This window comes from Eleutherodactylus coqui, chromosome 2 (assembly GCF_035609145.1).
Source record: "Eleutherodactylus coqui strain aEleCoq1 chromosome 2, aEleCoq1.hap1, whole genome shotgun sequence".
NCBI lineage: Eukaryota > Metazoa > Chordata > Amphibia > Anura > Eleutherodactylidae > Eleutherodactylus > Eleutherodactylus coqui.
Window position 1 is genome coordinate 5305052 of NC_089838.1, and position 21988 is coordinate 5327039.

Genomic DNA, 21988 nt, shown 5'->3' on the forward strand with positions numbered 1-21988 from the left:
AATGAACCCTCGCTGACCTTCCATTGATGATCTATTCTCAGTGCGGGTCATCAATAATCTGGGACTGGGAATCCCGCAATTAACCTCAAAGGACACTTCAGTTTTGGGGGATTTTCATCTCCACTTTTCAAAAGCCAGAACATATTTATTTTCCCGTCGCCCGTATGAGGGCTTCTCTATATTGGCATTGTAGAACTTCTATTCATTTTATTGTTGGAGGGCAGGGGGAGAAAACACATCAATTCTGCCTTAATCATACAGCGTTAGGGCTTATGTACACGAGCGTAAATCAGCCAGCGGTTTCATGGCCGGCCGACATACGCTTCCATCTAAGCAGTTCCCCCTTCCCCTCACTGGCTCTCTGCCTCTCTCCTCCAGTCTGCTCTGTCCCATTGCTGGCTATGGACAAGGGGAGGGGGCGGGAGTTTAGCTCCACCCCCATCCCACCCACTCTCATTGTAAACCGCTCGGAGGGGAGAGGCAGAGAGTCGGTAAGTAGGATAGTGAATATTCCAGTGTCTAATAGGTGATAAATATTTTCGGTGGGATAACCCCTTTCATAGAGATGGTTTCACATTCAGGACACCATTGATTAGATCGTCTCGCCTTCTGGAGGACCTCACATGTCCATACATTCCACGGAAAGTCCATTGATTTTAATGGACGCCACGTAATACTTCTTTTCACCTGTGTGGGCGCTGCTGAGAAATCGAACACTTGCTGCCTGATTCCCACTCAGTAGATCGCTGTACAATAGTGCTAACTAGACTGTATAGTTCTAACTAGAGATGAGCGAACGTACTCGGTAAGGGCGATTTCGCAATCGAGCGCCGCGATTTTCGAGTACTTCACTACTCGGGCGAAAAGTACTCGGATGCGACGGGGGGCAGGGGGAGGCGCGGCAGAGTGGGGGGTAGCAGCGGAGAACAGGGGGGAGCCCTCTTTCTCTCCCTCTACCCCCCACTCCCCGCTGCAACCCCCCACTCACCCACGGCGCCCCCCGAATTTTTTCGCCCGAGTACGGAAGTACTCGAAAATCGCGGTATTCGGGCGAAAAAGGGGCGTGGCCGAGCACGTTCGCTCATCTCTAGTTCTAACATATAGGCCATGTTTAGTAATGGCTGTAAGAACGATTCCCAACCATCAAGCCCCTTCTGAACGGTTTCCTATATGAAGCTTCATGGGTTGGAGAAGACAAATGTTCTTACAGCACGGTTGTTTTTGTGTCTCCACTTTGTGGTTTCACATCAGGATCCCACTGACTTCTCTTAAGTCATCTCCCAATATCTGGCCAACTATCAGCGGGGTCTAATCAGGATGATGTCTGGTGACAACCAGGAGCACTTTGATCCTTTGTCAGACGTTACATGCTGAACAGGATTACAAACATATTTTTCTGATTGAAACTAGGTCACCCGGCTTGGAAGTAAATAACTTTATCTTCTTAAGACAAAAACACATTTCTTTTAACTCTTTGCACCCATGTTAATTAGAGGAACACTGGGTAAAACCAATACATGATGTAGGGTTTGAGGACCGGGGTACTGGTGCATTATGTCTCCACCAGAAGTAAGAGTGGAGAGATGGGTGATCCAGGTGTGAGATAGAGTGGACGGGCAGGTGACGCCTACAGGTGCTGATTGGCTGATGCAGGCTGTCACTTTACCTGCTGGTCTCCCATCCCCGCTCCTGACAGTGTCCCATCTACACTGGCATCTCCCCTTTGCTACAGTGACTATCTTGCCTTCCATCCTCCCTGCTGAGCCCGCTGGTGTGAGTGTGCCATCTGCGCTCCCGACCCACTCCCCACCCTGCTGTCAGTGTCCCTACTAGCCCTGGCATCTGGGTTAGCTGTGCTGATAGCCCCGCTGTGACTCTCCCTGGTGCCGGCGTCCCAGCTCGGCTTTCACTCTCATTCTCCCTGCTGGCCTCCCATCTACAGTCCCTGGCACCCTCCCATCTTTGCTCCCGCCGCGCCCTGCTATGTCTCTGTTCACAGGCACACAGTGAGTCTCCCCGCTGGCCCCCTGCAGTGTGCTTCCTGTACTGTTAGGTGAAGGAGATATGTAAATATGATGTGTGAGCATTAGGGGTAAAGGAGAGGATCACACAGATATCGCAGTACAGAAACCATCAGATGCCACCAGGTGTAGAGCTGACAATCGGGTCTGGTGGGGGAATGTCATCAGGTGTAGAACTGACAACAGGGTCTGGTGGAGGGATGTCACCAGGTGTAGAGCTAACAATGGGGTCTGGCGGAGGGATGTCACCAGCTGTAGAGCTGACAGTGGGGTCTGGTGAAAGGATGTCACCAGGTGCAGAGCGGACAACGGGGTCTGGCGGTGGGATGTCACCAGGTGCAGAGAGGACAACGGGGTCTGGTGGGTGGATGTCACCAGGTGCAGAGCGGACAATGGGGTCTGGTGGGGGGATGTCACCAGCTGTAGAGCTAACAATGGGGGCTAGCGGAGGGATGTCACCAGGTACAGAGCGGACAATGGGGTCTGGCAGTGGGATGTCACCAGGTGCAGAGCGGACAATGGGGTCTGGCAGTGGGATGTCACCAGGTGCAGAGCGGACAATGGGGTCTGGTGGGGGGATGTCACCAGGTGTAGAGCAAACAATGGTGTTTGGTGGGGGGATGTCACCAGGTGTAGAGCGGACAACGGGGTCTGATGGGGGGATGTCACCAGGTGTAGAGCGGACAACGGGGTCCATCAATGGGATGTCACCAGGTGTAAAGCAGGCTACTAGTTCTGGCGGTGGGATGTCACCAACCAATCAGTACGGACATCGCAGCTTCTGGACCTTTCAGAGTCCGCTGTATGTGGTGCCACCACGTTCACAGAGACCTTGTAAACTGACAGAACATGGACAACGAAGCCTTGTAAGAGCTGTGAAGACATCACACACGTTTGCCCTCGCTCAGGGGGTCTAACAGGTCATTGGAACACCCATCAGCACCAGAACCATCTGTAGGGAACAGCATGTGAAGGGTTACCATGGACGAGCGGCTGCACACAACATCCCAGCAGTGAATGCACAGCAGCGACGGACTGTAAGTGAGTGGAAGCAAGTGTTACGGACAGGTGAATCACAGTACACCATCTTCTAATCAGACGGCGTCACTTGGGTGTGGCGGTTGCCTGGAGAAGAGTCTCTACACGACTGCATCATCCAAACAGTAGAGTTTGGAGGAGGTTCTGTTATGGAGGGGAATGTTGCTGCTGGGAAGGACTAGGACTGTTGGTTATAGTGAAGTCCACCCTCAACGCCAATGGGTACAGAGACATTCCGGATAATATAGCATTACCTACCCGGTGGTAATGCTTTGGTACATCTCCATGTCTCTTCAACGTGACTGAGCGCCATGTGTTGAGTTCCGGTTGGAGGAGCAGAACATCTACAAACTTCATTGGCCGCCCAAAGTCCGGATCTCAATCTCACGAGCATCTTTGGAACAAACTAGAACGCCGTATCCGTGCGCCCAACAGTCCTTCATCACCCACATCACTATCTGAAGCTCCTCCAGGAGTGGAGACAAATCCCTCCACACATGGACTTTGGTGGAAATCTTCCTAGGAGGGTTACTGCCGTTATTGAGGCCAAAGGCGGATCAACACCGTATTGAAGAGTGTGAATAGAATTCAACTTCATCACCTTTGACGCGTGTCGTAATACTTTTGTCAACACCGTGTGTGATCCATTGATTTGGGCCGTGTATAGGAAAATAGAGGTAAGAGGTAGTGCTGCCAGCCAGCCGGCAATACCCTAGAAACCAGCATGCTCTAAACTTACTTCTTGATGATACAACTGCAGTGGAAAGCATAGATGAAGGAAATAGCAGAAGCCAGAGAGAGCCTCAAGTATTAGACAGGAGATTGATTTTTGACTCCCATAGACACTTGGAGTCACTAGTGACATATATGTAACATTTACCTATCCCTGGGCATCCCCTTGAATGTAATTGATTACACATAGAACAGTTGCGAACCTTAAAGGGGTATTCCCATCTCATCGGTGAGGGTCCGACCACCGGGGCTCCCAAAGAATAGCTGTGGTCGTACATGAGTGCCACCACACCATACAATTCAATGGGACTGCTGGAGATTGCCGAGCAATTGAAGTCAGCTCTCTCTGCCAATGCTGTGGCGAGTATTCCCAAGAATGGCGTGATTGAGGAAAACATCCAGCAAAAGGGGATCCCATGGATGGAAACAGCTCATTGCTGAAAGGGGTCAGAGGAGGATGTCGGGACTCTTTTTGAGGAACAGGCACTGCACAGTCAAAGGAACTGCAGCCAAATATAATGTTGGTGCTCCAACTAAGGTGCCTTAGCACGGAAGGGTCATAACAGCAGATGACCCGTTTCAGCGCCATTATGTCTAAGAGAAAGGCGAAAGGATAAGAATTTGGCGCAAGCGGAATCAATCGATGAACCTTCCTGTCAGGCTGGTGGAACTGGCAATGGTGTGGGGAAGGTTTGTTTGGCACACACGGGATTCTCTGACACCTGTGGATGGACGCCATGACGAACCGCTACTGTTCTGAAAGCCAAAGGAAGTCCAACGCTCTACTAGATGGGGGTCTCTAATAAAGTGTCCATTCAGTGTATATGCAGCAGAGCTCACGCTGTACATCCGAGCTGCACTGACATCTGCCATTCATTTACATAAAACTCTACAAATGCCTAAACAGCTAGATCAGGGAAACAAGTTACAATATTCCCAGAAAGCACAAGATAAGGTCATCGCAATGAAGCCTCTGAACCCATAAACTGCTCCATCACAAAATTGGCTTTTCGTTTTTTTTCCCAATTTTTTGTTTTATTGTTGATTCTTGCTTCTATAAATGGAGATACGGTAACGGCCGTGACGTCAGTGTGTTCGCAGCCCAGAAAAGTGTTCTCATTCTTGGCCAAATGTAAAGAGCTGAATGTCACCGCCGACGTAGATGATCCCCACAATGGCTCATCAATCACTGCTTTACAATGTGCAGGAACAGTGCGGATGAGGAGAAGCAGCAGCGAGGGGCGGAGGATGGCCAGCGGGGAACCCGAAAACACCGGCTGAGACATCTACTGGTAACTACACTGAATGGCCACTTTATTAGGGACCCCCATCTAGTAGCGCGTTAACCCCTTCCAATCCACTGTCTGATGTCTTCCTACATTATGATTGAAGCTTGCACAGCTCCAATGTCAGAAGACGTCCGACAGGGTATTCTTACCGTCTATTGCTAGCCACTCCGCTGTCGTAGCCTCTCTGGCATGCAACACTGGCTTTAGCCAGCAGATGGCACTGTTGTATAACAGCAAAAGAGAAAGCCTTTTAGGAAATCCTGAATCCAAAATTGGATTGGAAAGGGTTAAACCTCTGTAGCAACCCGGGGATCGTTCGCTCACATCACAGGTAGACACCAATGGGTTAAACTCCAAATTTCTATTTATTTTCAACTTCTGAGCAATATCAGTTTGCTTCAGCACAGCACTTTATGCAAGTAAATCAACTTAAATGTCCTTTTTCATTAGGTTCAATAAACAGTCCAACTGTGGTTCTCACCCACTCTCCAGGGCCACTTCAAACAGTTGTCTTCAGGACTCACTGTTTTCCCTCAAGAAGGCTTCACCCCAATCTTCCTGAAGCACACGAACAGTCTCTTTCAGTGTCCAGGTCTCTCTCCGGACCTCTTGCTCCCAATCCAGGTCTCCCCCTGGATCTGTCTTGGGCTCCCACAGCCCAGGTCCCTCTCACTGGACCTGTCTGGCTCACAACCCAGGTCCCTCTCACTGGCACTGTCTGGCTTGCAGCCCACTTCACCCCTGACTGCAGCAGGAACAAATACCTTTATCCTACTTACTGACCACACCTGTGGGTGTTTTCCTCTTGTCTCAGGCACCAGACTGCCTGTCTGTTGCCCGCTAAAGGCCACTCTCCGCAGCGCACCCCTACATATCCCTCCCCCTTGATGAAGGCCGTAGGCCGCATCACACTTTTCTTCTTTTGGCCCTCCAGGGTCAAAACTCCAGCCTTGGGGGTCTCTTTCTATTTTTACTTGTCTGACAAGTTTTTTCTTCTTGTCTTCACTTTGATCATCACATCCTTGCAGATCTCTGTCAGACTGTGCTCTCACAGCTTGCAAGTTGACTTCCAAGTGCAACTTTGTATCCTATGTGACTCGTAACTTATAGTCAAGTTTCTCTACCTGAACCTTCATTTCTCCTATTTGCTGTTCCTAGACTTTTCTAGTTCATGTACAGTCTTTTCACCATCATCTTTGGCGCTAACACAGTCTTCCATTTCAGTGCAGAACAGCTTGTTAAGACTTTCAAACTGAGCCTTCATTTTGAAGGTCTCTTATAGCTCAATACCCTTCTCTCTGTATTCTTCCAGTTCCTCTTGTAGCTCCTGCTCCAACATGGCCTTTGCTATGGATTACAGTCTCTAATTCAATTTTCAATTCATTCAGGTTTATAACTATCACCTTTTCCTCACTTTGTAACAATTCTGTTTCTTCTCTTAGTACAATGTTGTCATCAGTTAGAACCATTGGCATTCTTCGAAGCTCCTTCACCTCTGACTCTGACTTTTGCTTGGTAGTATTCAGTTCACTGATGAGTTGGTCCTTGGAGCCAGCATCCCTGTGATCGGCTTCTACCATTTTCTGGGTTTGCTTTTTGACGTCATTATTCTTTTGCTGCAGTTCTTCCAAGACTTCTGCGGCCACTTGTGAGACCTTCTCAGCTTCAGTAGCCTCACTTTGTAAACATAATTTGGCGTTCTTCACTACTTGTAACTCTTTTTTCAGATTCTTTAACAAGATCATCTTTTTTCTTTTCTGTCTGAACTGGGTTTTAGACATCTCTGGTCTTTGAACCCTTCTTTCAGCCGTTTGACTACTTGATTTCCAGCATTTCATCTTCTTGCACAACTCCTCTGAGAACTGCTGAAGCTCTGCTCTTTCTTCTGACACCCCTTTCAGGGTGCGTGTCAGGGTTGGTACCTCTGATTCTTTCTCATTAGCCCTTTCTTCTGCATGCTCAAGTTCACTGGCATATCTCGCAGCCAGGAAGCAGGAGATGTCACTAGGGACCGCGGTGACCGATCACCGGGCCCGTGATCACTGCTATCCAATGGATAATGACGCTTACGGATTGGATCAATGAGGGGAGGTGAAAATACCCATCCCCTTCCTCTGCGATGTCCCACGGTGATCTGGTCCTGATGTCGTTCTCTGTGAATGTGCACCTGACGTCACACATTGGGCGCATCCCGGGAAATTTAAAATCCCTCTGCTCCCAGCTAGCATGTGAGAGGAGATATGTTATTCGTGAGGGAAGATTAAATTACATAGCTAAGGCTCCAGCTTCTGCACACATACCTGTTGCCAAAATGGCGGACGCATGTGCAAAAGCTACAGATTGCCAGGGTAATTTAAAATCTCCCTGCTCCTGGCTACCAAACATAGTCGAGAGCCTGGAGATTTCACAGGGCTGCAGTACATGGTCCCTGGTCACGTGGTCACTGTTATCCAATAGATAACGGCGATCGCATAAAAGTAAAAGAAAGTTAAAATTTCAGCTCCCGTCACGGATCTGAACCGTGTTCAGAGTTGAAATTACTTACCTAAGTCCTTTGGCGATGTCCTATTCCTCCCCTGTCAGTCTACTTACCAGATCTTCACCTCCCCTATCTTCTCCTGTCTCCCGCAGTCTGGGGAGGTCACTTCACCTCCAGCTGCCTGATTCCTCTGCTTCCTGTGAAGTTACGTACATTGGTTGGCAGTCTTCTTCCTGCCAGCCAATGTATGCTATGTCACATTTCACAGGCCAGCAGGCGAAGTGACGATCTACTTCACTGATTGCTCATAAGAGATGTCTCTGAAATAGATTAGCATTCCTTTCTAGCCAGTGAACGCTACAGCACCTGGAACTGACCTTCACTGACCTGGCCGGAAGGAATGTGAGGAATGCCAGCTTCATAAGGATGCCTGTCCACGGGCGTTGCAGTATCCCGCGGCGGAGATCCGCCAGCGTGCGGTGAGATGACCCCAGGGCACTGCAGAAGCTCAGCCAGGAGAAGATGTGGTACGGAGACTGACGGGGAAGAAATAGGTGTCTATAGATTTTTTTTTTTTTAATGACAAAACCCCTTAAAAGGCAATTTCAAATCCCAACATCACAAAAGAATTTGGGAGTACTAGTTTATAACTATCCTTGATACTCTCAAAAATGTAATGAACCTCAGAGGGGGATTTTTGCATCAGCGGAGAATATGATAAATGTGGAGCAGAGACAACATGCTGGCCTGGTGACCCCCTAACACCAATTTAGAGACCATAAAACTTTCACATCCTTTATCAGTGGACTAATTAAGTATTTACTCCTCTACTCATCCTGTTCTGGTATTGTTTTAATCACATTTCACTATAATCTCGCTCTCTGATGATAATGAGATGACTGATGCCCCCAGACACTGTTTCAGCTGACAGATATCAGCCCTCTTCAAAGATGGCCATATATTCATTTCCTCCCGCTTTCCCGTAGACATGCACGCTCGGCTTATTTTCTCATTACAAGCCCAATCTACCTGGCAGCAGAACTGGTCACGCCTCCAGATCATTTCTTTCAACTTTTTTCCAACTTTTGCCAACTTCAACAAGGTCTATTCTGGTTGCACAAGTCATTTCATTACGTAACCGCAGTTCATTAATAAAATACTTAAGAAGTAATAAACTTCTTTGGAACTTCAAAAATTGGCAAAAAAACATCTCAGATTACTGCATCCCACACAGATGTAAAATTCATGATTTACAGCCAGACAATATGACCGTAAAACTATACCGCCAGACAGGAGTCATGCCGCTCATCACTTGCTGGAGATTAATCTATACCGTGGGGCTGAGACTCGCCCGCAGTGTCAGGAGATGCTTGCTAGGACCAATGGTCGGAAGGTCTCCTATTATGTATTCCATCCCTATTTCTTAGAACTTGCTGATGCCAGAAGGGGGCGGTAGTATAATTAGTACTTTAGCATTCCTCTGAACTAGTCATACCCTTGATTGATGTACATAATATGCAACATGAATGTTACCGAAGAGCAGTTTCAGGAGGTTCCACACATTGGAGTTGTAGCATTACTTACTGATGATAAACAGGATATCCAGCGGTTCTGTTCATCCTGAGCTCTCTGGTTCGTGGGCCTTTTAGGGTTCCTTTAAGAGAGACGATTCTCGCTAACTTTTTCGCAGGTATGCCGCCTGATTAGACGGGCAAATGCATTGTTGGCACGTTCAAGCGAGAATCCTTCAGAATTGTTCAGTCCCTGTATAAGCGAATGAGAGGGGCTGAACGATTACGGTTAAATCCGAGCGAGAAGCAAACGAGCCAACGATGGCCTCTATGCCTGCATAAAATGAATGATGAACAATAATCTGCCCCCTAACCTGCTGCTGCCATAAGAGGGAGCCAAAGAGCGGAGGGTATGCAGCTGAGAAAGAAAGCCCCTGTTCTGGAAGGAGAGGTGTTTGCTGGAACAGGAAAAGAAAGTCCTATGTGTGCCAGGAAACCGCAGTGTGTGCAGGCTGAAATCATCGCAACACACTCATGCGTAGGGGCAGAGATCATACACAGATACCTACTGCAGTGTGGTAGGGTAAGTACCACCATCGTGCAGTAGGAGGCCACGGATCAGTAGTGCGGCGCTGGAGAGAGGACAGCCACACATTGAGAGACGGTCCTGACCCCGTATAGGCCTAATATAGCACAAGCTGGGGAGATAAGCTCTGACAAAGAGTTGGGGCCCTTTTACATGGGATGACCTGCTGGGCACAGATGCCTGAGAGCTCGTCCCCACAATCATTGTTCCTGTGTGAATGGCGGTACAGCGAGACAAAGATCGTTCCGGCCTATCCGCCGCCATTCACAGTAAACAGGCAGTTGTTCATAGATGAACGGCTGTCTGTTTATACGGGCCAATTCATTATTCGGTTTGTAGGGTGCATAAACTGAACGACGACTGAATTATCATTCATCTGTCAGTTGGTGCATGCTTTAACACCGAATGATTCGGTTGCCAGTGTAAAAGGGCCCTTAGAGAAGATGTGTTGAGAGACATGATGTGACACAGGGGTGCTAGAAAAGCTGCAAAGATGTACATCAGCCCAACCTTCTGATATTAGTGTTTGAGGTGATACTAGAAGGCAGCCCGGAACCGGCACAGATGGTACATAGAAATATATTAAGGCCACGTACCTTTGTGAGTCAACCACTAGACCCCACTACAGACGGTCCTCTGGTAGTAGAAATAACACCTACGGGTGAAGATTGGTGGCTGCCACTACTAGAAGTTTCAGAGCCATTGGAGAGAAGCGAAGCGTGTCCTGCACTATCTGAAGGGGTTGAAGGCAACTACTCTAAAAACGACACTCACAATTTTGGTAGTTTGCTGTCCAGATTTGAGGACTGTGTAACATATGCCCAGACTGCAGGACAACAATCAACAAAGTGGAGGGAAAAAAAGGTGTAACCTGCAGTTGCCACAATGAGGACCCCAAAGGTTGAGAGAGAAAGCCCCTGTTCTGAAAGAGAGATGTTTGCTGGGACGGGATGGGAAAGTCCATGTGTAGTAAAACAACAATGTGTGCAAGCAGGAGGCTAGAGTTACCGTTGTATCTTGTCTCCACCAGAATAATGGGTGGAGACATGCGTTGGCAGTCCTGAGCTGAAGGACACGCCCACAGCGTCTGATTGGCTGCTGCAGACATGCGCTCCAGAGCTGGACCTCCTGCCTCTTCCTTCCAGGCCCCACACACATATGCCGCTGGAAGCGGGGGCCAACCCTGGGGGGAAGGGGGCTTTAGTGTGGATGGAGGACACCATGGGAGACCTCCACAAATGTGACAGGGAGGTGGTGAGCACAGATGCCACCCCACCAGCAGGACACTAACAGGGTCGGCAGGGGCCGGCAGCTGTAAAAGTCAGAGACCGCTGGCGGTCGCGGGAGAGTCACAGGGTCGCCAGGAGCTGACATGGCATGCCACAGAGGCCAGCTGTAAAACAGCCGCTGGGAAGCGTACAGCCCAGAGGGGCGTGTACAGCTGTCAGCCTGGCCCTTCCCTACTGCTGTCCCCGGCCAACCCATGTGTACACCCATGATTGTGGTGGAGACAAGATACAACAGAACCGGAGGCTAGAGTTACGCTGTTGAAATGCTTGTGTGCAGAGGTAGAAATCATGCAGCAGATACCTACTACATGATAAGTGTTGAAATTGTGCAGTAAGAGGACATCCGGTCATAAAACTGTATGGCCATATGGAAGGAGGACAGGCACGGATTGGAGAGACTGTCCTGACTCAGTCATAGGAGTATAAGGTATAATGCTAAGAGACAGGAGAGACAAGCTCTGACAAAGAGTTAATCAGAGAAGGAAAGGTAAAGAGACTGATATATGGAGTTGCCAGTTTTACTTCTAGTTTGTTGCACCATAATATTGTTTCAGACAAGCCTCAGTAAAGAAAATATCTGTGAGCCTATGTTTATTCAGACTGCTCTGACAATATTAAAGTATAGTGCCCTCTTGTACGGTAAACCTTTTGTTTTTGCACCAATCATTTTCCTCCTCCTAGAACACACCCCCTGTCTAATCATTGGTTCATGCTGCAGAGGAGGCAGAAAGTAAATGATGCAGGGGTGTGTCCCAGACTACTTCAGATTAGGCACTGTAGCTAAACTATAGTCCCAAAACAAAGCTTTGTATTTAGAGAGCTGAGCTAATAAAGTAACCGAGGAACAAGCAACAAGGGAGCATAAATAGCAGGTGATCATCCCCTGGAGGTAATCATTACATGTCAGGGCTGAGCTCCTGATTGGAAGGCCCCTTTAACATCACTAATGATATTTTGGGGGTTTTTCCGCTATCTTATCTGTTTCTTGTACACAACAGTCTCTGGTTGTATAATTTCATTGAGCATTTCAAGATGGGATTACGGATTACACAACTCTTGGATCTGACTCCTTGAGTTGATTAGCTGCTGGCTTATGTGAGATGTAAACAGAGGCTAGACCGGATTGTTCGGAGCCAAGGAAAGTTCTTGAAGGAGAAAAAAAGTTCACTAGATGAATCCAAATCACCAGCAGATACAAATGAGCTGCAGATTTAACCAGTTCAAAACATCCTTTTGACACCATTATCAGATGGGGGGGGGGATCGAAGACATCTGCTGATGGGAATAGTCTTCATCATTGAGATGTTGCTGAGTGAATGTAACCCCAAAATCTCACCAAACACTTAGTGTGGCGCATCACAAGGTTCCCCAAGGCAGTCCGGTAGCACTCGTCTCTCTGGGTAATTGGGGGCTCTGCTATGCTATGGGGTCCCATCTTGAACCCCGCAGTCCGCCAGTGCTAAACTCATAAATCTCCTGTATTACACCTTATTCTAATCTCAGTATCTATTAACTCTTGAAGAATCCTACCAGGTGTTCCATGTGTTTCCTTCAACCTTCAAGATATTCTTCACAAATGCTGCATTAAAGCTTTAAAGGGTCGGCGGCGCCGCAGCTGACAAGACTGCTAGGAACCGGAGGCCAGGGAGCACTGACAGTGGGAAGCCTACGGAGGAGGTGAGGGGGAACGCCGCATAGTATGAAATCAGCTGCGGGTACAGATGGTACAACGGTGCAGATTATGACAGGGTTTTTTTGGATGCAAAAATGTTGTGGAATGTGCCAATGTCTAAACATACCTTAAGGCTCAGTGCAGACGGGCGGAATCCTATACTAGCCCCAGTGGTAATAGTGACCACCACAGTGGCCTCAGTAGTAATAGTGACCCGCACAGTGGCCTCAGTAGTAATAGTGACCCCCACAGTGACCTCAGTAGTAATTGCTTTCCCTAGTGACCTCCACAGTGGCCTTAGCAGTAATAGTGTCCCCTACAGTGGCCCTAGTAGTAATAGTGTCCCCCACAGAGGCCTCAATAGTAATAGTATCCACTATATTGGCCCTAGTAGTAATAGTGACCCCCACAGTGACCTCAGTAGTAATAGTGTCTCCTATATTTGCCTCAGCAGTAATAATGACCCCCATATTGGCTTCAGTAGTAATAGTGACTGCTAAATTGGCCTAATTAGTAATAGTGTTCACTATATTGGCCCCAGCAGTAGAAGTAATCCCGATAGTGGCCCCAGTAGTAATAGTGACTCCTATATTGGCCCCGGTAGTAATAGTGTCCCCTATATTGGTCTCAGTAGTAATAGTGACCCCAACAGTGGCTTCAGTAGTAATAGTGACTCCTATATTGGCCTCAGTAGTAATACTCTTACTACTAGGGCTAATATAGGGAACTCTGTTACTAATAGTGTCCCCTATACCAGCCCCAGTAGTAATAGTGACCCCCACAGTAACCGCTGTAGTAATAGCGCCCACCTGAAACGCATATACTTACCTTCTTCTTGTAGTTTAGGCATCGCTGTTCCTCTTCTCTGTGCTGCTGCTAATGGAAATGTGTCCGCCGGATGGAATGAAGGAGGAGAGGTCAGGGGAGGAGGATCCCGGGTGCACACACTGTAGTCAGTATGTACACCTGTAACAGTGCCGCTAACCATAGCCACTTGAAGGAGCCCAGAGGCCGCCCTCCACCATACACTTTCACTTCACACTGTCAGCGGCCACTTGCTTAATGCGGTCTGGCCAACAGCACGAGCCAGAGACGACAGTAGGGAGGAGGAAGGACTTGGAGAGAGGACAGGGGAAGAGGAGGGGGATGGGGGAAGAAGCAGAGAGGACACAGACACAGACTCACGGCACATGGGCACAGCACAGCATCGAGTGGAGCAGGGATGATGATGTCACCTCCCTGCTGCTTCCCTCCTGCTGACACTGTGTACAGCTGCTCTCCTCACCAGAGAAGTAGTCTGGGCATCGGGGTATGTATCTATCTATCTATCTGCTTGTCTGTATGTCATTCTATGTGTCTGTCTGTCTGTCTCTCTCTCAGGCCTCATGCCCACATGCTGAATCCCGAAGTGAAATCTGTGCATGCCTGCAGACATGGAGAGGTAAAATACATTACACTCACCTCTCCGGACGCTGCGGGGCTCTCCTCTGTGCGGGCCGGATCTTCTTTTTTCTGATCAGCGGACATGCTTGGCATGCCGACAGCGTGCCGCATGCATGCGCACCAATTTTTTAAAAGGTCTCCCGCGTGTCCGCGGCACAGTACAAAAACAGCTGCGGCTGTGCCGCCGATACGAACGGCTTCCATAGGCTTCAATGGAAGCCGCGGGAGCCGTCCGTGTAGTAGATCCGCAGGAAAATGGAGCATGCTGCGATTTCTTCCTGCGTGTGACCCGCAAACCGGGAAGGAATCCCATCTGCAGGCTTTTAGCTGCCCTGCCGATGCTAATGCATCCCTATGGGCAGCAAGACGCACGGATCTCTCGTGCGGGGGCCACGCACAGGTTTTATAAATAAAATCGGCACGTGGACACTGGCCCTCAGGCATAGGTACGGGGCGAGCGGGAAAAAGGGCCCGGGGGGGTCCCGAGCTGAACTTTTGCGCCCGGGCCCCTGAGCCTTTAGGTACGCCCCTGTCGCTAACTGATTAGCAGACAGGAAGCCGCAGCACCCCAGCTTGTAATCACACTCTTGGTGAGCAACCATCAACGCACGTGCCCACAGAGAAGACTCTGGGTGCCCCCTCTGGCACACGGGAAAAGGTTTGCCACCACTGCACTAGTCTGATCAGACATGTTTTTCACATGCTTGAAAAAAATAACACCATGTCCTATTTTGGTTCATATTAGAGCCTCTTCACACGGGCGCAGAGCGCAGAGAATAGAGCCAATTGATTTCAATGAGTTCATTCTCATTTCGTGTTTTTGCGCACACAGTTTTCGCGGACACAAAAAAATAGGACCTGCTGTATTTTTTGCACATTACACACCAAAGGGCCCCATGGAGGCAGATATATACATGCAATACGCTGCACAAACCTGCACACACCGGAACCTTCTTTGGCTTTATAGCCATTTAAATCAGGGTGGGGTGATTTCCGCGGCCATGGGAACGAGCCGTGACTGCAAAAAAAACATGCACAGTTTAGTGTCCAGGCGCGCGTGCAAGGTACCTTCATTCACTGCGCAAAAAAGTTGCACAAGAGCAGGCATAATTTGCAAGACGCCCATGTGAAGCCGCCCTTACAGGCCGAAATTGCCAATTAAAGCGGTTATATCCCCAGAATAGGGAATAAGTTGCTGATCGGTGGGGATCTCTGTGCTGAGACCTCCACCAATCTGTAACACTGGACTCCCGTGTCCCACTGTCCTGCCACTGCCGGGTCGCTTCTCCATTCATTAAAGTTGGAGGCACGGAAATACCCAAGTGGGTTGATGTTCGGGTACCCAATGAAAGTGAATGGAACACTAGAGCGCTGGCGTGACCAGCGCTCCATTCAGTCTCCTTCTCACTGCTGGGGGCAGTAACGCTATAGCGGGGAGGACGAGGGACACGGGACCCCCATTCTTGAGATCAGTGGGGGTAAGCCCCCCAACGATCAGCAAGTTATCCTCTGTCCTGTGCTTAGGGGATAACTTGCTATTCTGGTACAACCGCATTTAAAGTCCATGGGATTGCCTACATAAGCAGGTAATATGTGTGATACGAGCGGATTTTCCGCATATTTATGCATGAAGGCAGGAGGAATCTTGGGGGATTCTTGCAGAGGTTTTTTTTGAGCAAGTGAAAAACTCAAGGAACGTGTTTACAGAAAAAAATGCAAGAGGGTTTAAATCCGCAGTAAATACACTAAATTTCAGCCTTTGTAAATGCTGCATATTTAACGTCTCAAAACTGCGTCCGCCCGTGTGAATGGGCCCTAAGTGTAACGCCTCCCTAACATGGCTATGCAGCTCTATATACTAGGATGGGGTTTCTCCCCTTCCACCTCTTTAGAAGCGAGCTTCCTACTTTGCGGGTGGCTAGCGTGCTGGTTAGGGGGGCGGAGCTGTGCCAACACCGGTGAGCTGCTGAACAGAGCAGTGTGGAGGTGCGCCAGCGCTCAGAATCCAAGATGGCCCCCGCTACCACTACTGAGTGCTGGGTGCAACCTTCTGGAAAAGTGGAGAGCTGGTCCTTCTGCCCTGGACCCCGCCACGGGCCACATAAAATGACGTGGTGGCTCGGATTCAGTCCACTGGCCTTGAGTTTGACACGTGGTTTACTGCATTCAAAGTTCACACGACTCAAAAAAGGCCGTGAGTGAGTGACTTCCAATAATTGGCCTCACAGTCTGGCTTCATCATTTACTGTAAGTGTTACCAGACGGTCGCTGCCAGATTGAGCAATGCGGACAGAGCGGCGGTGGCGATCACAGCCCTTAGGCACTTTCCTAGTTCTGTATATTCATCATCTCTCTCATCTCTCTGTTCATTGATTACTTAAAGGGGTTTTTCCTGGACAGTAAAAAAATTCTAGGGGCTTAAAATTGTGTAAAATGAAGAAAAAATGAATACTCGCCTATTGCAGTCGCTCCCCGCCCCGCGCTGCAGCCCCAGTGCCCGCTACACAAAACCCAGGAGAAGTGACAGCACAATGCATGGCATGTGGCCGCCCAGCCAGCCACCGGCATCACTGGCCTTGGAGGGTTCCCTTTTGGTCAGTTCGGTGTCTGACCCCTTCCCCTCGGTATGAGGACACTTGGACTAACTATTGTTTGATATTTGTGTGCATAAGAGTGGGTTTCCCAACACCCTGGGGTTTGACTTCCATGCATGATGTGTGGCGTGTGTCTGTACAGGTGGCTGGACATGTGTGTGAACAGTGATGTTTTCTTTTGAGTTTGTGCTGATGGCCAGACATGTGGAACAGCTCTATTCTGGTGTGTTGGTGTGAACTGTGTCCTGTCCTGCTTTGGATCGTTTACCATCTCTGGGTAGGTTAGGTCCTTAGGTTCCAGCGTCCTGGGGCTAATTGTCTCATTAGAGTAGGGACCCAATGTTAGGTTGTCCTGCTGGAGTTTGTTGTTCTACAGGGTTCCAGGAGCACATCTGCACAGGTGAGGGTTAATTGAGCTGGCTGGGTGTGGTTGTTCAGGTCAGATATATACCCCAGCCCCTCTGCAATGAGGAAGCTGTATTTCCTCAGTCTTGTCTGCTGTATAAGTAGTGTCTGGTCAGGTTGCAGCTTACTGTGTGAGTAGTGTCAGGTCAGCTTGCAGCTTGCTGGGTGTTTGGTGTCCTGTGCTGCCTGTTTGGTGTCTTGCTAGAATAGGGACTGCAAGACATGAGGAGCCTTGTCAGGGCCTTGCAGCTTGAGTTCATTGGCCAATGTACAAACTAATCCCTCGTTTTTATATTTAGCTTTACCATCTGCTTTAGCGTGCGAGGTTGTGTAGTAAGTGAGCTTGTGCGTTCAATGTGTCATTTCCTCCTGATTTCGAGTGTTCCAGAGTGGGGCCGCCTTTATTGAGGCAATCGCTCTGCTTGTAGGTAGGGCCAAGTCATCTTCCCTGCAGAACAGGATCAGTTTTCCCTAACCTGTGTCTTCGGGTCACGTTCGTGTGGGCCTGATGCTTTGTTGCCGACATGAACGTAACACCCACGAGACAACGAGGACCCTTGAAGTGGGCTTGCAGGCTAAAGTGTCTTGTCAAAATACAAACCAATGACTCGTAATCCTATAGTCATTCCATCTGGCTATGTGTGCAGGTCTCCAGGTGAGTGTCTTAAAGGGGTTGTCCCGCGGCAGCAAGTGGGTCTATACACTTCTGTATGGCCATAATAATGCACTTTGTAATGTACATTGTGCATTAATTATGAGCCATACAGAAGTTATAAAAAGTTTTATACTTACCTGCTCCGTTGCTGGCGTCCTCGTCTCCATGGTGCCGACTAATTTTCGGCCTCCGATGGCCAAATTAGCCGCGCTTGCGCAGTCCGGGTCTTCTGCAGTCTTCTATGGGGCCGCTCGTGTAGAATGCCGGCTCCGTGTAGCTCCGCCCTGTCACGTGCCGATTCCAGCCAATCAGGAGGCTGGAATCGGCAATGGACCGCACAGAAGCCCTGCGGTCAACGGAGACACAGGATCCCGGCGGCCATCTTCAGCAGGTAAGTATGAAGACGCCGGACCGCCGGGATTCAGGTAAGCGCTGTGCGGGTTGTTTTTTTAACCCCTGCATCGGGGTTGTCTCGCGCCGAACGGGGGAAGGGGGGGGTTAAAAAAAAAAAAAACCCGTTTCGGCGCGGGACAACCCCTTTAAGTGTTTGTCAGTCTTTGTGCTATGCCTGTCCATGAGTCCTGTTCCCAGTTCGCAGTTCACTACCTTTTGGTGGTTAGCATGTGAGGAGTTATTTGTGGAACATTTCGGGTTCCAGCGCCAGGGCGTCCTGGTAGGATGTAACAATATTCCTTCCTTCTCTGCCATTTGCGTACTTACAGGTGTGATACGCAGCGCAGACGCCATAGGGGAAGAGTAAGGATCTTCTCTGAGCACTGTAGCAGCATCCTGACTGCAACTTCAGAGTGAGCTATTGCACTTAATGACATGGTTGCTGCTCAACTAAAGGAGGCTCTGCTATTACTGGGGCCACTAATACCAAGGGGGCCACTAAGAGAGGCAGTAATGTTACTGGGGCCACTAAAGAGGTCACAAATACTCATGGAGCTACTAAAGTGGGCACTAATATTACTGTAGCCACTATAATAAAGGAGCTTAAAACATGTCATGATAGGCCCCTCCCCTTAACCACGCCCCTTTTACTTCACCCCAACTGTCCATGGAGTACAAGGTCAGCACATAGCCCAAAATTATGGCTTTGTGAATTGACTTTTAATAGCACATATGACTTGCACTTATCTTGATGTGAAAAGACTTTTACGATTTTTTTACGTTTTACTCAGAAATCAGTATTTTTAGCTCCAAGGTAAATAATGTCCTGGTATAGAGTGGAGTACAGTTTGGGCTTTATGAAGTGCCAGTGTGTGTGACTTTAGAAACTTGGCAGCCAAGTCATTACTTGTAAACTCTGTCATGTCACCTGAGGCAGAGTGGACCGGCTTTGGTGTGATGTCACCTGAGGCAGAGTGGACCGGCTTTGGTGTGATGTCACCTGAGCAGAGTGGAGTGGCTTTGGTGTGATGTCACCTGAGGCAGAGTGGATCGGCTTTGGTGTGATGTCACCTGAGGCAGAGTGGACCGGCTTTGGTGTGATGTCACCTGAGCAGAGTGGACCGGCTTTGGTGTGATGTCACCTGAGGCAGAGTGGACCGGCTTTGGTGTGATGTCACCTGAGCAGAGTGGACCGACTTTGGTGTGATGTCACCTGAGGCAGAGTGGATCGGCTTTGGTGTGATGTCACCTGAGCAGAGTGGACCGGCTTTGGTGTGATGTCACCTGAGGCAGAGTGGACCGACTTTGGTGTGATGTCACCTGAGGCAGAGTGGATCGGCTTTGGTGTGATGTCACCTGAGGCAGAGTGGACCGACTTTGGTGTGATGTTACCTGAGGCAGACTGGACCGGCTTTGGTGTCGTGCTGGGAGTGCGCCATAACACATCACATAATCCGAGCACAAACATACCGGCCTTTGTGTGCAAGCTGGATGCCAGCAGCATAACTCAAAACTCCTGGGCTCCGCTGCAACGTCCCCACCTGCCAAGTGCCATTTATAATAATGGGCTTGTCCTGTGGCAGGGGAGCCCTTGGGCTCTATCAGGTACCAGGAACTAGTTGTGACTGCTACGTCTGCACCCCCTATAGCAGCGCCCCCTACTGAACATCCGTTCCATCTAGGGTTGCCACTGGCCAGTAAACCCTTGGCCGGGCTGGTAATTTGCTCTTAAACTCGCTGCTGGCATTGTTTTTTTTAACAGCCGTGTTAACAGCCGGTAAAAATTAGTTCCTTGCTGTGAGCACCTCCGGCCGGGCGGCGACCGTACCCCGTTCCTTCTGAAAATGCTGAAATCTAGAAGGTACAAATATGTAGTGGCAACCTGCACCTTTTATCTGCCACTCTGCACCCTCTTACTCGTACTGTGCGGCCGCCGATCTACCGCTGCCTTTATATGCATCACTTCTGCAGTAAACACAACAACACACTGTTACTACAACTCCCAGCATGCATAGCGCTTGTCTCCTGACCATTACTGTAGCTCCGCCCACAGCTCACAGGTCCTACAACTTACTAGCACCAACTTCCCTCTTACCGAGAGCCAGAGAAAGTCTTCTAAAGCAAACGGACCTTCCTGCACTCTGAACTGCATACTTACACTCCTGTCCTCCCATCATGCACTGCTCACAGAGTGTTGAAGGCTATAGACAGGGGAGGAAGTAGACAATACGGACAAAACATCAGAGGAAGTGGAGATATTTCTCAGGTGGAGGGTCACATGAAGGAAGTAGCTAGACCGGGTACAGGAACTCTGTTACAGAATAACTTATTGTGATTTATCCCGGCAAGAGAAGCCAAGTAATCCTGTAGAATGTGACCATGGAACTTAGATTTTAAAATTTTAGCCTGTGCCCGGAATACCCCTTTAACTCACCCAAGAACCACCTCCGCCTGTGGTGCAGATCCCACTGCTGTATTCAGTGAAGACCACAATTCCACCCCCTGGCATCTTCGTTCCTGGCACAGATGCTGGGGAAAGGAGTCGGCCTTCATTGAGTGCAGCAGTGGCATCTGGACTAGAGGTGGAGACAGATCTTGGGTGAGTCGAAGCGCTTGAAGGGGTGGTTGCTGTCTGTTGGAGGAACCAAGCTCATAACATGAATACAGTCTCAGAACCAAACTTAGTACATACATGCATCACAAATGCACAGTATGCAGATACAATACCAGAACCGAGCACCTACTATAAATACAGTAGCAGAAGTAAGCGATTGTTTTATGGGTTAATTCATCTAGGTCCACAAGATGCTGCTGCACAGAGGAAGAAGGGGTAAGAACATTTACCTGGTGTCCCCCTCTACAAGCTGGTGGCCGGCACCCTGTGCACAGGTTGCACGTGGATAAGGCTGTACATGCATCCACAGATCACAAATGATCACTGCCGATGCCGATAGTGGGAAACCTTATCATCAGCTTATTGTCAAGGGACCCTTCTAATAATTATGGATTGACCAATCGAAAAGACCTATAGAACTGCCTGGACAAGGACAAGAGCGTCTGAGGAGTTAGGGAAACAGCAAGCATCGGAAAGTGCTGACCCAACCACTGTGTTGCCCACTGGACTCCTCCAAAAGGGTGGATGGGCACTGAGACACAGGCGTGGTGATCTGAGGGTCATAAAAAATGACCTAGCAAAGCCGAGCCAACAACAATAACCGCACCAGACCAGCATCTTCTGAAGATGTCACATTTCACAGAAATCTTGAATAGAAGTGTCTCTTTTCAGCCAGAAGGTCTCAGAAGACTTAATGTCGAAACTCCATGTCTATAAAACAATGAAGAACGTCCTGCTCTGTATGTATAAATCTCTGAAGAGTGAATGAAGGGTGTTGTCCAGATAGGCGGATTCCCTAGACAGACCCGCGGTGACAGAACGTCCACTTCCAGCACGGTGTAAGATGCAGGTGAAGATTGCATGATGGCGCAGCAGTGACAGACAAAGGCCTTTAATAAAGCAAATTAATCATTTACTAAACGGAACATATTAATTTCCCTGGATTTCTTAGTCTTTTGGCGGTTCACGACCGATGTATTCTCAACTCACAGTTTCTCTGTTCCTGGAAACTAAATCCTACCTAACTGTAATTGTCTTTTTAGCAATGACCCTTTTAACCTCTATCTACCAATACCCTCTAAGTACCAGTACTCTGGGCACCGTAGGTTTAACAATCTGAAGTGGACTCCACAACTGTGCCTGTTCGCTAATAGGATGAGTGCAACAGCCAGTGGCATCCAGTGACTCAGTATTGAATCCGGCCTGGGAGTGGAAGCTCTGACATTGAGGTTTGGCCTCCACACCAGCGAGGCTGAGGACTGGCCTA